The sequence below is a fragment of the Cupressus sempervirens genome, chromosome 9 (assembly GCF_028749045.1).
Source record: "Cupressus sempervirens isolate cs-2001-9-10 chromosome 9, ASM2874904v1, whole genome shotgun sequence".
Lineage (NCBI taxonomy): Eukaryota > Viridiplantae > Streptophyta > Pinopsida > Cupressales > Cupressaceae > Cupressus > Cupressus sempervirens.
Genome location: NC_143126.1, coordinates 37,604,870 through 37,611,318, shown reverse-complemented (window position 1 = coordinate 37,611,318; position 6,449 = coordinate 37,604,870). Strand labels below are relative to the sequence as shown.

The window sequence follows — 6,449 nt, the reverse complement described above, 5'->3', positions numbered from 1 at the left end:
CACAAAGATTTTTCCCATAATACCATTTAAATCTCATATAAATTTTCAAGTTCATGTGAAGTAATCTTAGATCTTAAAATTTTAATTGTTCTAACACATTCATTCTTCACTCCAGCCTAAAACATTTGGAATTTATCACCATTTTTTAACTTTTCTATTAGAAATAGAAACCAAATCATCCTTGAATAATCATCCATGAAAAATATCAAGTATCTTTAACCTTGTAAACTTCTTATTCTAACAAGACCACAAATATCAATATGCACTAACTCCAGTAAACTAGTATATGAATAGTCTTTTTCCTTAAATGTTTATCTTCTTTGTTTACCTTCATGATATCCTCTATAGATAATATTGTCTAGTCTACAAGATATATATTATTCTCATACTAAATGTGTTGAACGTATTCTCACTAAATTGTTAAAAATGGTGTAGTACATCTTCTAGTGCAAAAGCCAAATGTCATCAAACCAAGATATTAAGCTCCTTCAAGTTGGTACATTTTTCTTCTATTCATTTTTCCAACTTTAATCACTACTCTATATCTCTTCCAAATCTCACATTTTTCATTCTTGAAAATAACATTACAGTCATTTTCACACTTTTGTTTAACAATTTTGAGATTATGACACAAAACCTTAACGTAATAGACATTAGACATTGTGAGTGTTAATATTTCCATTAAAAACATAGAATCTTGACCAATAATTTTCTTCTTTTATCATCCCCAGATCAAATACAAACACCATCATATTTGTATAGTATTACAAAATAAATTTTATCAAAATTCATATGATTAGAACATCTACAATTAATGAGCCATTCATTTTTATTTCTTCTAACATGTAAAGTAGTTTCCACACTATCACCAACTAAAGCATATTGTTATAGATATTGACCCATAGGTTCTCATCTTCTTCAACATTATAAAAAATAATCTTTTAGATTTCATTCGTCATAAAAAATACTAGAATCTTAATTTACATAATAGGTTTTCTCATTAAGCTTCTTATACTTATTTCTATGACCAATCTGTTCACATCTAAAATTTTAAAGAGTTAACAAACATTTGTACTTGTATATACCTTTCTTCAATCTTCTTCTAAATATTTATCAAATTTATTTGAATCATCGTCACCATGATCTTCTTTTGATTCAGTTTCCTTGAAAATTGTCTTAGATCTTCTCTTCTCTCTTTCATCCTTCCTTATTTCAAACTCAGTGAAAATGTTAAATAATTATTCCTTTGTAAATTATTTTGGATTAGAAACCTCCTCTATAGCTGAGATCTTCTCATTTTAAGTATTGGGTAATGTTATTATGATTTTTTCTATAAAATCTTCATCCATAATAATACATCCTTGGTTCTTAAACTCATTCAGAACTCTTTTATAGTAGCTTTAAATATCTTTGTATTATTACATTCTCATACTCTCATAGTATTACTTTGCTATTAATTTGATAAATAAATTTACCCTATCATTTCGTTTCTAGATGTCTTTTAAATTTTCAAAAAGTTCATAAGAATTCTCTAAAGAAATAACTTTAGCTAATTGACTTTTTGGTAAACCATGACTGAATATTTTTTCCCTTTCTCATTATCCCAATAAGTTGTAGTTTGATCTTGAGTGTTGAGGTCATTTGGAGGGAATACATACTTTATCTCAACATACTTCTAAGTATTATAAATGATCGAAACCAAATATTATTTCATCTAATCTTTCCATGTACTATAGTTTGATATCCATCAAACATTAGAATATTTAATTTATGCATCATCATACATACCTCAAGTGGTTAAACTCTATATTGAGGAACCAAGCACTAATACCCATTGCTGAATGTGAAAATAAATGAGAGAGTGAATAAGATATTCCATAACACTTTACAAAAAATTTAACCTATCACTATATTTATGAACAAAAGAAATATAAACCTACAATTTATTAGTAACCACATTAAGCATTCATAACATATGTAAACATGAAATCACATAAACTCCCATGCAAACAACATTAGATTTGTGTGGAAACTCAAACATGAAAAAAAAAATAGAGAAGCTAATTCTCATGAAATTAACATTTTTTAAGATGACACTAGTTAAGACTAGTTTTACAAAATATCACTAGTAGTTTTTTCAATACAGGTTGATTCGTCGTGAGGTGGCAGACCCTGAGATACTAATATAGGTGACAAATAATATAATATAAAAATGTGACATGTGAATGCATCTTATATGTATTTGTGAATCTCCTTCCTACAGACAAATTCTTATGAGTTAAGATATAAGTCCATACTACAAAAATTTGTTTTTTAACAAGAGGTGATCAATTTAAAATGTATAATATAGTAATGTGAATCCATCTTAATTAAGATTTATCTATTTTTCATATGTAAATTATTTATGGACAATAAACAATGATGTAAACAGGTTTAAACTTTTGACCCCTTTCCTGTCTTTACTTTAAAGTGTCGGCGAATGCAAACATTGACACAACCTTAAAAAGATTCTAAACCGATATTTTTTGATATAGTGAATTCGAATTTCCAATGTTTCAACAACACCCACGACATTGAAATCCAAATTACCACGCGGAAAAGCTTCAAAACATACCTTTTAAATTGCGGAGGTCGACTGTCCACAAATAACGTCGAAAAGTACTGGTGAGTGTGACATTAGCACTCAATTCCTTTGAAAAACATCCCAATTATATTCTTGTATTTGACTACGAATGTGAAATCGCCGGCACCCTAGTATTCAAACTCAATTTGGAAATGAGAAAGGAAAACCGAGTAAACACATTTCACCTTGTTATTTTTAGTTGTGTGTGATTATAAAAGCAGAAGAAAGACTTGTTTGGGAGCATTGCAAAAGAAAGAAAAGGAAAAACATGGCACCTTCGGCCTGTGCAGCTTGTCGATATCAAATAAAGAAATGCTCAGATGAATGTTTCTTGGCTCCTTAATTTCCTCCGGATGATCTTCCAAGGTTAACGGTCGTTCATGAGATCTATGGAATCAGCCGTGTCCTCAAATTTCTTAAAGTAATTTCATGTTTTTTCATACTTCAGATGGAATCGCTTTCATTAGCTTTATTAAATTTAATATGCCTCTGAGCTTTATCATATTTGACTGTTGGAATACCAGAAGTATTCGAGATTTGATATTGATCCGAGGTTTATAATTATATTTGTGTAAAACAGAGTTTAGGGTATCAATGTGTAGAGTTTTTATACAAATTTCATTGAAGGACCACTGAACTTCAACCAATACTATCCGCCAGCTTCATCCGAGGCCCACTTAACTTCAATCAATATATTCTCCGTCAGCTTCGTCTGATTCTTTCTTTTGTTATTCCTTTCTTTGTCAATGGCTCGATGAAGCGTTTCGCTTCGTGTTTGGCTGCATGATCAGATTCTTTACTTATTTCTCTTTTTTGTGCACATTATTGTTAACTTATCCAATTGAGAAAATTTTAAGAGGGTACTTTTAGGGCGCTGGGTGCTTGTTTTAAATTGTAAAATCTTAATCCTATCAATTGTTTTGGATTTACAATTCCTTTTGGGTCTTTTGGCTAGGGGAATAGGAATAGCTACTCTGGAATACTTACTCTGGAATACTTATTCTGGAATAGAAAATGGGGGTACATATTCCTATTCTCTGTTTCGTTCAGCTGGGGAATTCATACACCCAAAATTTATGTTATAAAATTGGAATAGGAATACATATTCCAATTTCACCTATTTGGATGGAATTGCAAAACCTCATTTTTGGGCCAAATATTCCAATTCCGATTTGGTGCAATTTTTGAATTCTAATATCTCAAATCACGACATATGAATTTATTATTTTTTGGTTTTTCGTGAACATTAAATCTTATAGTCAATATCAACAAAAGTAAATGCTAAAAATGTCTATGCTGTTCTAAAATACTTTGACACAATTTAATAAGATTTGAATCTCGATGACAAAACTACCTCTACATTTAGATTATCACTCTATGAAGTTGGTGTCTGAAGAAGAGAGAAGGATAGATTGCCTAATATAGAAAGTGGCCTATTGAATCTTTGGAAAAAAAGGCCCCCCTACACAACATTGAAGTATGGGAGCTGGATAGGGTGGTCGAGGTTTTTGTGTATGAATTCAAGGGACTCATGGGAGATTAGAAACTAGGTTTTTTTTCTAGGCTTTGAGGCTTTCTTCTTCCTTAGATATGAGGTAGCTTATTAGGTTCAAACAAAACCCTTCTTTAATTTGAAGTAATTTAGGCTTTGATCTTAATGATTTATACCTTACTGACGAAGGAGATGGTGTGTTAAAAACTTTACCTTTGTATTTTTAGAATTAGGTTTCAATTTGGATGTAGATTTGGTACTATTTATTTGAATTAGCTAGGTGTTTTTGATAGTTGATGGTAGGTTAAACATATTGACAGAAGTTTGCAAGCATCTTCTATAGTTTTCATTCTCCTTCTACTCATTCTCAAACTTTGTATGTTTTGATCTCTATAATTATCAATACAAATTATTTTGACTACAGTTTCTTATTTAGTAGCAAAAGTATAATTAATTTCTATTTAAAACATGCTATTTTTTCAAAGCCTTTAAAAGTCAATTGATTGAAAGCATAACAATTAACTCAAAATATTTACAATGACCATAAAGGACTTGTCGCTCAAAAAATTAAATTAGTTTGAGAGTCTTTATGTAGATTAATTAGTTACCTCTTATTTCATTTTCTTGTTCTGATTGTAAATAAAACATAATACAATGGCAATCATACAGTTTTTCATATATAATGAGGCATATCATAGACTCTCTTACAGCTTGCCATTCTTTTAGAGTTGTTAGTAAACGGCTGAAGCCTAGATTCATTATTGTTATTTGTTGTTATTAATTATTTTAATGTGTTAAAGCAAATTAGAACTCAAGACCTATAGGTAGGCTCAATTATTTTAATGTGTTAAAGCAAATTAGAACTCAAGACCTACAGGTAGGCTCTTGTCTTAAATTAGTAGAATATTGATATTACTAGTTTTTAATATTTGTTTTAGTTTTTACAATCACTTGGCCATAGTATTACAAGAACCATATTAAGAATATTGATATTACTAGTTTTTAATATTTTTTTTACTTTTTACAATCATTTGGCCACGGTATTACAAGAACCATACTAACATATTTTAGAATAGAACCATTGAAATAATAATATTCATAATTTTTATGTAGTATAGTTGTTCCAATATTTAATCTATTTTTTACAATAATTTAACCATCAAAACATGGGAATGACATCAAAACATTTTAAATTAGAATTATTAGAATAATGATCTATTTATGGTATGAGGATAACGATCTCCATGGTATTCATGAATTATTGTTGTAGGATGTTAAACCTGAGCAGAGAGTAGATGTTGTAAATAGCTTGTTGTATGAAGCAATTGGCAGGGTGAAGGAACCTGTTTATGGCTGTACAAGAGAAATCAATCAACTGCAGAAGCGAATTGCTGAGTTGGAATCTCAGCTGGCAACCATGCAGGTAGAGCTCATTAATATGTGTTTTATAAATGATGAGCTTGTAACCCCTTTTGGTCTTGTTTTAGATTCCATGTCACAACAAAATGAATATATGATGCCTGAGGAGTTGGATCCCATGCTATTGTGGGAGCTGATATGGAAACTTTAAATTTAAGAGGAGTGTATTTTTTGAATTTGATTAAAAAATGGTTTTAATTCTATCTTACTGTTGCAAACCTCTCCAGTTGCTAAGCGATGTACGTTATAGAAAAAATTTGTGATAAACATATGCCTCAAAGAAATATGTTTTGTATTTATTTTATATATATGTTTTAAATTAATTATTATATGTGTGTGAGAGAGAAATATAAATTAAATTTAAAGCTCACAATCTTAAACTTAAAAATCTGCTTGGCACATGAAGGTGTCGAGTGCCAGTTTTGCTTGGCACTTGAAGGTGCCAAGTCACAGATTGCTCGACACTTGATGGTGTCGTGTGATAGGCAACAAGTGCCGAGTGAACTCGGCACACAAAAGAAAAATGCTCGGCAACAATGGATGCCGAGTAAGCTCGGCTCCAACTGAAAAAAATTTATAACTTAAAAAAATTCTAACGTGAATGCTTTCACCATTAAAACCAAAGAGCCAAGCTTTAAACTTTCAAACAAATTTCTCAAATGCAATGAATAGAAGAGGAAGAACAATAGATTCATGTATGCCTGCTTATTTTTCTATTCAACTGAGATTTAAACTATTACAAAATTTGGGAGCATTCGACTTCAACTAGAAAACCCTAAATTAACCCTAAAAAGGTAAAACTTCAAACTTCAATAAACTTTAAACTTGCCGCTCTAATGGCTGCATACAATGGTGTCTAGAGAAATCACTACTTCAACAGGACAAATCCAACTACAACTAACTTACAGAGTGAAT

At 30.3% G+C, this 6,449-nt stretch overlaps 1 pseudogene; it reads left to right on the top strand.

The window, feature by feature from the left end:
- The first annotated feature begins 2,891 nt into the window (after nt 1-2,891).
- LOC149537490 (LOB domain-containing protein 1-like) lies at nt 2,892-5,685 on the top strand (annotated as a pseudogene).
- Nucleotides 5,686-6,449: the final 764 nt, after the last annotated feature.